Source organism: Herpailurus yagouaroundi, unplaced genomic scaffold, assembly GCF_014898765.1.
Source record: "Herpailurus yagouaroundi ecotype Mexico unplaced genomic scaffold, PumYag 164, whole genome shotgun sequence".
In the NCBI taxonomy this organism is placed as follows: domain Eukaryota; kingdom Metazoa; phylum Chordata; class Mammalia; order Carnivora; family Felidae; genus Herpailurus; species Herpailurus yagouaroundi.
In genome coordinates, this window is record NW_024412405.1 from 20,000,868 (window position 1) to 20,012,711 (window position 11,844).

The window sequence follows — 11,844 nt, forward strand, 5'->3', positions numbered from 1 at the left end:
GAGTTTAAATCTCAAAATGAACTGGAAGGAAGCAGAACAGGAATGCACAGAAGTCAAACTGGGAAACATTACACTTCCTCAGCCATCATCTCTTTGCCTACCTACTAGTATAGCTGTTTATTCCTCTGTGAGGCATTTTTCTAAGAAAATGAAAAAGAGCTAGCAGGACCCTACTTGCTAAAAAAGTTAAAGTTGTAGAACAGGTACTTTTCTAATTCGGAATTCTCCTGAGATATGGACACTTGGCTTTATTTATTTTCTTATTTTTTTTAAAGTCTGAACTCTGCTGAAACAAGTAGCAAGAGGAATTTTATTTATTTTTTTTAATGTTTATTTTATTTTTGAGACAGAGAGAGAGTGGGAGTGGGGAAGGGGCAGAGAGAGAGGAAGACGCAGAATCGGAAGCAGGCTCCAGGCTGTGAACTATCAGCACAGAGCCTGACATGAGGCTTGAACTCATGAACCGTGAGATTGTGACCTGAGCCAAAGTTGGACACTCAACCGAGTCACCCAGGCACCCTTGGACACTTTGCTTTATAATTGAATCTATTAATTTTACAATTTTGCATGGCAAGCGTATCTATGAGTAATGGCCACTCCTCTATAATACTCCACCCTCTCTCTCCTCTGTTGGAGCAAAGGAAGGTTGATTTTCAGGGTCCATCACTTGTCTGGGCTCCTTCCAGAACCTTATGTCTAATTGTGTATTATAATTTTGTATTCTTTTTCCTGAAAAGAGCCCCTCACATTTTATAAGCTTCAGGCTCCACAAAGCCTGGTTGCTAGGGGTGCGGTGGAGTTCAGGATCAAGCCTCAGGAAAGGACATGCTGTGACAAAGAATGTGAGTCCTTTCAGGACCACTTGGCAGATTCTCCACTCCTTGGTCGAAATAGTGTCAGAATTGTCACTTTAGACTTTGCTCCATGACTCATCTCAAAAAGAGTTAATCAGTGACAAATTCTTATGTATAAATTGCCTCCAAGATCTTTTTCACAACACTCAGGCCAAGTAAACCTGAGAGGTTTAATGCATGCATGAATTAAGTGCTGCAGGCCTTCAAGGAAGCTTTCAAACCAATGAACTCTAAATGGTGTGGAAAGGAAAATGAAGAGAGTGATTGAATCTGATGCATTATTGCTCTTTAAGAATATTATTCATCAGTGTCTTTGGAATAATACTTTCTTCACTTTATTTTTCCTATGGTTTTGCTTTGAATTTAGGCTATAAGCACAAACATGCATTAACGAGGAGGCAATTTATAGCTGGGGTCTGCAAAATTTTTCGGAAATACTTTCAGTTTTGCAGGCCATACAATCTCTATTGCAACTTCTCAACTCTTGCTGTAGCATGAAAACAGCCACAGGTAACATTTAAATAGATAGATGCAGTTGGGTTCCAATAAAACTTGATTTTCTCACTCTGTCCTTTGAATTTCATATAATTTGTATTTGTCAAGAAATATTATTTTTTCTTTTGTATTTAAAAAATCGCTTAAAAATATAAAATCATTTTTCACTTACAGGCCATACAAAAACAGAATGCAGGCTAGATTTGGTCTGTGAATCATTTGCAAACCCCTGATATAGAGAATTGCAGTGAGAATATAACTTTGAGAGTATTTAGACTTGATTTTCAATCTTGATTCTATTGCTATTAAGTAAATGAATTTATGCGTCAATTCACCACTTCCCAGGGCCTTAATGTTCCCAACTATAAAACAGGGTTATGATACTTATCTCAGAGGGCTGTTGGCTAAGGCACAGCATTTCAACTAACCTAGACTCCAGAGAGTAAAAGTTAATATGTTTGCCTTCCCTTCTGTTTACTTTTCTTTTTACGTTGGAGGGGCTAGATTATTTGAGATATAATTGACATATACCATTATATTAATTTCAGGTATACAACATGTGGATTCAATACACGGATTCAGCATTTGAGTACATCGTGAGAGGATCACCACAACTAATCTTGCTCACATCCATCACCTTAAATAATTGCAATTTTTTTCCTGTGACGACAACTTGTAAGGTTTATTCTCTTAGCAACTTTCAAATAGGCAATAGAGTATTATTAACTACAGTTACCATGCTATATGTTACATCTGCCTGTTTTCTTGATTTATTTACTTGACTGACTAGTATAAGTGTGTTGAAGAGATTTGTACAGTCATAAAAATTGAAAAAAATGTTTTGAAATTAAACTCTAAAGAAGTTAAAATTTAAAGTATGTAAATTAATGGGACAATGTGACAAAAATCTTATTTGTATCCAAAATCAAATATGCATTACCTCTATTTTAATCTTGCTCTTTGAAGTCATATAGTTTTCTGTGCATTATGAAAATTTTTATTTTTAAATGGAAAGACTTTTATATTTTGAATTTGATATAATTAGTACTATGATCACGTGGTGCTTCTCCTGTGAAGTCTTACTATATCTGCTTCAATGGGCTTATGCTGTATAATTTATGGCCAAGACAACACTGATGGAAGACAATGCTATGTGCCACTCTAATAGTGTTTGTATACCAATGCGCATATCAACGATATAATTCTACTCCTATACACTGAAATATACATTGCTGACCAATGTCGCAATGTCCTTGGGGGAAAAAAGGATTATTTTAGACAATATGCATTTAATTAATTCTCCATGTGACTTTCTCATGAAGCCACAATTCTAGAGCAGTAGTCCTAAACAGAGGGAAGAAATGATAAATTTTAGAATCATCCAGGGAAGTTTTTTTCAAAATATACATATTCTGATTCTTCACCACCCATTCTCTCAAAATACAGAGAACTGTCTGTTGGAGAGTGGTTCATTTATTTGTGTTTTAAAAAAGAAAAGCTCCTCAGGTGATTCTGACACTCTACAAACACACATATGCAAAGGAACAGCACATTTGAAGGTCAATGGCAGTATTTTTCTATCTGTTTGGATTCCTCCTTGTGAAGAAGCTATTTTGCTTCAAAACCTACTCTGGATGTACAGGATTATTACCAGGGAGTTACATTCAGTTTTCTCCAGGGCAGCACTCTGAATTTTGATAATTTTTTTCTTCAGTCTTTGATGCCAGAAACAGTTATTGAGCATTCACTGTAGGCAAGACACTACCTCACACTGTGAGGTATAAAAAAAAGATGAATGCTCCCTCTCATCTTTAAAGAGGTACAATATAATAGAGCAGTTATGACAGCTACATGCCTAAGTACATATCACAACATTAAGTGAGAGGTATGCAAAAGAAATACAATGTCCTATTGGAAATTAGAAGTTTGTGAGATCATTCGTTATTTCAGGGACCAAGAAAGGCCTCATATATACTTGAAATTGCTGTTTTTAAATGTTGCCAATTTCTAGGAAACTAAGTGGGACTTTCTCTATAATACAACGTTATTCATAAATTTAAGATTTGATTTGTGGTATTGTAGCGTTAGGTACAACTTGATGAAAAATATTTGAATCAAGCTCTTAGGAGCGGCATCCATAAACAGTTTATTGCATTTGTAGCTGATAGTCTTATGATAGTTCATTATGTAAGAGCACAATGCTATAAAATCTAAAGTTTCTTTGACATAACAGTTAATTCCAAAGAAAATTCCTCAAAGAGATAAAGCTGCATCAGTCATACATAGCTTTTATTTTTAAAGGTATTTTATTTTATTTTTTGTTTCATGTTTATTCATTTTTGAGAAAGAGAGAGAGAGAGAAAGTGTGCATGTGAGCAGGGGAGGGTCAGGGAGTGAGACAGAGAATCCAAAGCAGCCTCCATGCCATCAGTGCAAAGCCCAACATGGGGCTTGAAACCACGAACTGTGAGATCATGCCCTGAACCAAAGTTCAGGATGCTTGCCCGACTCAGCCACCCAGCTGCTCTAGGAATACTTATCTTTATTTCTCCCCAAATGAAGTATTTCATCATGATACATTTTGGTTTGTTTTTTAGACTACTTCATTAAACAGAGAAGAAAGAAAATATTTAACTTTTATAAAATCTACCTACACTTGTAATATATGAAATAAAATTAGTAATTTTCAAAATGCTTACAAGGCGTGTAGACATAAATGGATGATTTGCAACAGTTTTTGTTAAACTCTATGCCCTTTGGGCAAGAATGGCCTTCTGGATTATAAAGTGTGTACATGAAAACTGCATTATTTTATCAACAGAATTTATATTAGGAGAGGTGGACACCAAATGGGGATTTTCAATTTAACGCTAAATTTATTTATCAATTTCTTACTTTCAGTTTCTATCACTTCAAATTCTTTAGCAAGGAATTTTGGTCATTTGTTAAAGTCTAGATTGTTTGATTACAAGTGAAAATTAGATCAGGTTTAGTTCAATTTAGTCAAGAGCATCTTATGAAATATTTAATTCATAATAAAATGAGCTTGTGTCTCCCCAGATTCTCATTGCACATTTCACTGGAGGGACTTTAGTCATAGAGATATAATGAGTAGAAATCTAAATTAGCATTGGGAAATGCTTCAGTAGGGCCAGGGTTTTTAAAAGGTAAATATTTGAGCAATCTATATAGAGTTTGATTTCAACAGCTGCTTGAATTTTAAGAGATAAGGCAAATGATGAGGCAAATTGCAGAGTATTTTTTTCTTATTTTGTGACCTTAAAATTTTCCTATTATCATAATATTTTTTTTTATTAAGAACACCAAAATTTAAGACATGATATACTTGGGCAATTTTTTAATCAAATAAACACATGTTTGCTATCGTAATCTGTCTCCCTCTCCCATAGTTTAGAGGATATCTTCATCTGGACCATTGTCTCAAAATTTAGAAGGGCACATACATGAGACTATCACCCAGAGCATCCCAATGACTTGAGAACATCAAGAACCATCACTGTATTTGACAAGAATGAGATAATAAAATGGAAATTCCAGAAAGGGGATACCTTTAAACTTCAATATTAATATTGCTGTTACATAGCCATTAGTAATTTAATTAAATATGGATTTTATAGACTATGTTTATTAAACTTAAAGGGATGGGAAATTTTATTTGTTGTACAAATCAATGGTTCCTGGATAATAAAGAAATGCAATGTCATATAGGTAATGGGTATGTCTATAATACTGTCACTTTTCTAGCATTGATTACTTTGTGTAAAAGTTACCATTTTGAATCTTTCTTAATCTTACATTGGTGGCATGTTTAATACATGAAGTGAATTACTTACTATTCCTAAATTCTTTCAGTAATTCATTCACCCACCCATTTAATTTTTAGAAAGCTTTAGGTCATTTTATACAATGTTATGGTAGTGTCATGTGAAGTTCCAGACTATCGAAAATTAAGTGTTTGGAGTCTCAAATCTGGTCCCTATTAGGAAACCTTAACTGTAAAGCCTAGTTATTGAAATGCATGATTCTGTCTTTCTTGCTTTACAACCTACCCGTAATGATCTGAGAAAGGTTTCTGTAGTGCAAGATTTAAAAAAAAAAAAACAAAAAACATTAAATTAAAACATCATCATCTATGAAATACACTACATACATACACCTTGGCAGCAGCTAAATCTAACTCCTCACACTTACATTCCTCAAGTTCTGGTTAATATACAGTCATTACAAGAGTGTGATTCTAGTATTAACCCCCAATGTCATCATACCTGTAGACTAGAAATATGAGTGTCTATCTGTCTTTATCCTATTTGCTTCTTCACTCATTTTTGAATCCTTTTGTTGCTTTTGTAGTCCTCCAATGGTTTGTACCCTTGTGCCTTAGTCAAAAAGTTCTTTCTTATTTAGTAAAAATTCAGTGCTTATAGAACAGGCTTTCTGACTTTTATGTATAGACACACACACATATTTACATCTGTCTTATTTATTTCTATTTCTACTCCTAACTACTGTTAAACAACTCACATAATGCAGAAACTACAGGAAGTAAACTCTCAAAAGTGACTTTCTTCAAGTGCTCTAGAATGTCTGCAAATATCTACAAAAGCTTATGCAGTTCCCTTGAGAAACTTAAAAAAAAAAACAAAAAAAACCCCCAAAAAACCAAAAAAACACCCTGATGTTAGACAGGAAAAAGTGATATCTTCCTGGCTAAGTAACTCTCTTCCATTTCTCAAGCACTTTTTCTTTCTTTTATAGCTGTTCCCTGCCTGTCTGTAGTTATAATGGATGGGGAGAAAATTCTGTTTCCAACCTTATGGCTAGTGGGTTGCCATTTAACTCTTTTTTACCCTTTTGTACTGAGTTACATGCTACCACAAGAGGAAGGAATTCTACATGAACAGATAGCAAACAAATCAGGAAAAAATTGTGTGAACCATCCAACCTGTGGGCCCAAGTTTTATTTTTCAGTATACGTTGGTCACATAACATATACAGTATCTTCTGAATACGTAAATTGGACAATATAATTGTAATTATTTACCCAGTTCTATGTAACTTTGTCCTATTACCATTTGTAATAGGTTTGACCTAAAGACATTGATTTATACAAGCTTTGAAATATTGGAGAAAGATACCAGATTACCTGTATTATTAACTCCACTACAACTAATATCATCACTGTTGCTATTGATTTTAATAATTACTCCCTTAAAACATTTACATATGTTCTTATTTAATCCTCATGATAGCTGTGGCAGAATTGAGAGACAATATTATTACCTTATTTTTACAGATGAAGGATGTGAAACACAGAGAAGTTAATGTGGATGTCAGACAATGACAACAATGGGGGCAGGCTTCCAACTGAGACAGTCTGGCTTCTGGAGTCCATGCCTTAACACTCACACTCTACCCTATATTTACTTTGTATTCACTCAACATTCAATGAAATCACATGCATTAACCATCAACACAGATACACACACTGCTATACAAGTGAGTAAGAAGTATCTCTAGGGCACCTTGTGTACAGTAATAACAGGTACAAAAGACAGTAAGTGCAACAAATTTAGTTTGGTAAAAATGTGCATGGGGTACAATGGGAACATAAAGAACAGATAGCTTATTTAACATCTGTGTGAGAGTAAAAATCAGAAAAGTCTTCACAGAGGGCAAGGATTTGTGAACTGTCTTAGAAGTACATTAATGTGTGTCAAGAGGATAGGAGGAAAGGATGGTCAAAAATGGAGCTGCCACTTGAGTAAGGGGATAATAAAACGAAGCCCAAAGAACTCATAAGAAGTTTCCAATGGCTGATTGGTGGAGTAAAAGGGTTGAGGGCAGTAAAAAGGGACTCTAGAGAATGAAGAAGGAGTGTTGGAGGACTATGCATAGCATATCCAAGAGTTTGAATTTGTTCTTGTAGAAAATGGATGTTCACCAAAGGTTTTAAGCCAAAAGAGATAGTGGGTTTGAACACTGTGCCCAATAACACGTATGTGAAAAACCCTGTATCTCAATAAGCCTCATTTCTTTCATTTGTGGAGTGTAGGTTATTAATACTTAACCTCATTGGTGTCAGCAATCAGACAATGATATGTAATATACATTTGATCCCTTATCCCCTTGTTGGGAGAGGAAAGAGAAGCAAAAAGAGACCATGTCTGTATGTGGGTATGGAGTGCTGGTGGTTTTAGTGGCTGTGGGGGTGGTTGGATATGAGAATTGATAGGGCTGTCCACAATATTTGTTTTTCACACCTCTTAGTGGTTATGGCAGGATTATACTTCCTCACCTTCCTGGGACGCCAACATGCCCATGACAGGTGTGTCCTATGAGGTGTTAATGGAAGCAATGTGTGTAGTTTCAGACAGGTGAATTTCATTACAGTTGTAATGAATGTAATGTAATGTTCAGGGAGGCTGAGACGTAGGTAGAACTTTGGTATCCTGCGGGTCCTCTAGGGGATATCAGCCCCACTACCAATCAGCCCCACTACCAACTCCTGGGACTGTATTATTTTGACAGAAAATATTTTTGTTGAGATCAGCCACTGAGAATTTGGAAGTCGTTACCAACACATAACATACCTCAATCCAACCAATATGTGGGTCAAACAGGGTAGAGACTGCTAGTGGGGTTTCATGGAGTTGGCACTGGAGTAGGGAGTCTCTCACATGGGGCTATGGGTAACCTGGGGCTCATGATCACCGAAAGATGGGTAGGAAATTGAGATTCAATAATCCCAAAACTCAAGGGGCCAATTCAAACTATGGAACCCTTGTTGCAAAAGAAAAGTCACTATAATCATAAATTAGGAGCCAACTTGAGTGACCTGAGCCAACCACTGGCAATCTGTGTGCTCCCCCTGGTACGGCTGACACATTTGTCTGGGGACCATCCAATTGTAACAATCTTCTTTTAAAAGGCAGCGATGAGGCCAGCATGGTGTCTGGCATACAACTTAAGCACAACAAATTATTTGCCTTCTGAATCTTCACTTTTCTTCTTCCTTTATAAGTTCCTGTGTTTGCTATTTATTTACCAGCTAACTGGGATTATTTGACCTGAATAGAGTCAAACATGCTACCTATATAATGACTTACTTCTACAATTCAGTGTGCCTATAATTAAATACTTCACACTTAAGCATAAATATGCTCAGAATTATTCTCTTGCCTCATTATTCTCATTATTCTCATTATTCTCATTATCTCTCAATAATTCTCATTATTGGGTAATAAGACATGACCTCATGATTTTTAGATTAGAATGGTAAATGTTGCAAACATTTTCTTCATCCCATCATGTTTTATTCCTTTGTTGTTGCACTTGTATGGATATCTACAGAACCCTTTTAATCAAAGTGTTTCATTTGGTGACTAAATGGAGGCAGATAGCTTGCTAAGATAAGGATAAGGTTGAGATCTCTTAACTGGTTTTGATGACTATAGACAGTGAATTGTTGCATGAGGAAAAGTCAGTGCATCTGATTAAAATGTGTGGTTGTGGCAGTTTTTGTGTAATATATAATCATAGGTTGGAAAACTACTAGGAGACTCTAGACTCAAAGACTGTAGAATAACAGTAAGTGCTTGGGGATGGGCAATGAAAAAAGGAATCACAAGGCATTACAGGTACAGAAATACAACATGTAAGTGCGCAGCACAAAGTGTTGAAACCTGTAGCTTTGTCACTCACATGCCCAGGGATCAGGATAAAAATGCAATTCACCAGTAACTGGCACCAGAGTCTCAGGTCTTTGACTTTCCATTAAAATTTTTTTTTTAATATTTATTTTTGAGAGAGAGAGAGAGAGGGAGAACAGACAGGGGAAGGGCAGAAAGAGAGACACAGAATCCGAAGCAGGCTCCAGACTCTGAGCTGTCAGCACAGAGCCTGATGTGGGGCTCAAACCCACAAACCATGAGATGATGACCTGAGCTGAAGTCAGACGCTTAACCGACTGAGACACTCAGGTGCCTCTGACTTTCCATTTTGTGTGTGTGTGTGGAAAGGGACTAATGAGACCAACATTTCTAAGTGTCTTTCTACTGAATGCTCCACTAGGGATAAAAAGATAAATTAGACATGATCCAGTGGTTCACAGAGTTTAAGCATGATAGTTACATTAATATATAAGATTACCCTAGCACAGAGTTTTAGATAGAAAGCAAAGGTTGAACTGAGTACTAACAGGTCTAGTTTAAATTAGTGGAAAGCACTCATAACATCACAGTGTTAGTAGCAACTTTAGAGTTCACCTAATCCAATCTTTCAGCCAATCAAGAATTTTTTGTATGAGGTCAAACAGCCTTCATTTCAACATTTCCAAATGCTGACTTGAGAATAAATCGTATCCAAGCTTTGTAATATGTTTACCAGGCGATTTATTAACCTTAAACCCATTTAGCAATCTTCTTTTCATATGGAGAAAGTTCTGGATACATTAATTAGACTAATTGAAGTCATATTAAAAGGAAACATTTCTTAATGTTTCAGAAACTGAATTCAATCATGGTTTACATGAAAAAAAATAGAAATAAGGGCTAAAATAAAAATTAGAACAATTTTTCCCTAGAAATTAATTTGACAAAATTTCAGGATTAAGAAGACTGTGGGTGTAATGGCCTTTTGTAATAATAATAATAATAATAATAATAATAATAATAATAGACCTGTATAGACTATATGCTAAGAGCATTAAGTTAGAGCAATAGTACTGTAAGCCTGTTTCCAAACTTGTACTTCAAAATCTGGGAATCCTAGTTTTAATCATAAAACTATGTAACGTGATAAATGGAAAAATGAAGTCTTGTCTGACTAGTTTAATTTCAGATGTAGGAGCCTTAGTTCAACGCTGCCTCTAACATACTATTTCTTGTGAGCTGATCAAAGATAGATACCATAAGTGACTCTGTTTTACGGTCATCATTGAGCACAATTTGTTGGTATCTTGGTACATAATAGGTGATCTTTGTACTTTAGTGTTTCTGAAATAAATGAATAAACATCTCTTAGATTGACATCTAACTTATATCAGTGGAGACAGCTTTTAAGAGAGAAATAAGAAAAAGGTTGCCACTGGGCTGCCTGGGTGGCTCAGTAGGTTGAGCATCCGACTTTGGCTCAGGTCATGATCTCACTGTTCATGAGTTTGAGCCCCGCGTCGGGCTCTGTGCTGACAGCTCAGAGCCTGGAGCCTGCTTCAGATTCTGTGTGTGTGTCTCCCTCTGCCCCTCCCGTTTGTACTCTGTCTCTGTCTCTCAAAAATAAATAAACATTAAATAATTTTTTAAAAAAAGAAAAAAAGATTGCCAAGATCTGTTAACTCTTAGAACAGGTGACATGTCCACTTCTCAATGTCTTTGTAATAAAGATAGACAACTCATGCAAATTAAGATTAATCAGTACTGCACAAGCAATAAAATCTAGTTCTTCCTCAACTTACAGGCGGGTTATACACTTCATAGTAAGTTGACAATATCTTAAGTGAAAAATGCATTTAAGACCCTTATTCTACTGAACATCATGACTTAGCCCAGCTTACCTTAAATATGCTCAGAACACTTACATTAACCAACAATTGGGCAAAATCCTCTAACTCAAAGCCTATTTTATAAAAAACTGTTGACTATCTTATGTAATTTATTGAATACTGTTCTAAAGGTGAAAAACAGAATCGTTGTATGGGTACAGAATGGTTGTCAATGTACTGGTTGGCACTCTCAGGATCACATGCCTGACTGCAGGCTTTGGCTCAATATAGCTGCCCAGCATGGGAGAGGATCATACTGCATATTGCTAGCCCATGAAAAGGGCAGAATTCAAAATTCAAAGTATGGCTTCTACTGAATGAGTATCACTTTGGCACTATCATAAAGTCAAAAAATCCTAAGTCAGGGAGTATCTGTAACGTCTAAAAATGCAAGGGCCTGTTTTAATAAAACTTTAAAATGGGGTTTGAATTTACACTGAATCATTAATCCCAAGACAGTTAAAAGGTTGATAGCACTGCTATAAGCATTGGGATGCATGTGGTCCTCCGAATCAGCATTTTTGTATCCTTTGGATGAATTCCTAGTAGTACACTTGCTGGGTCATAGAGTAGCTCTATTTTTATTTTCTTGAAGAACTTCCACACTGTTTTCCAGAGTGCCTGTACCAGTTTGCATTCCCACCAACAGTGCAAGAGGGTTCCCCTTTCTCCACATCTTCCCCAATATCTTTTGTTTCCTGAGTTATTTTAGCCACTCTGACAGAGGATAGGGAAAAAAGGTGATGGGCATTGGGGAGGGCACTTGTTGGGATGAGCACTGGGTGTTATATGTCAGTAATGAATCATTGGATTCTACTCCTGAAGCCAAGACCACACTACATGTTAACTAACTTGAGAATACAATCAATAAATAAATTAATAAATAAATAGAAAGAAAGAAAGAAAGAAAGAAAGAAAGAAAGAAAGAAAGAAAGA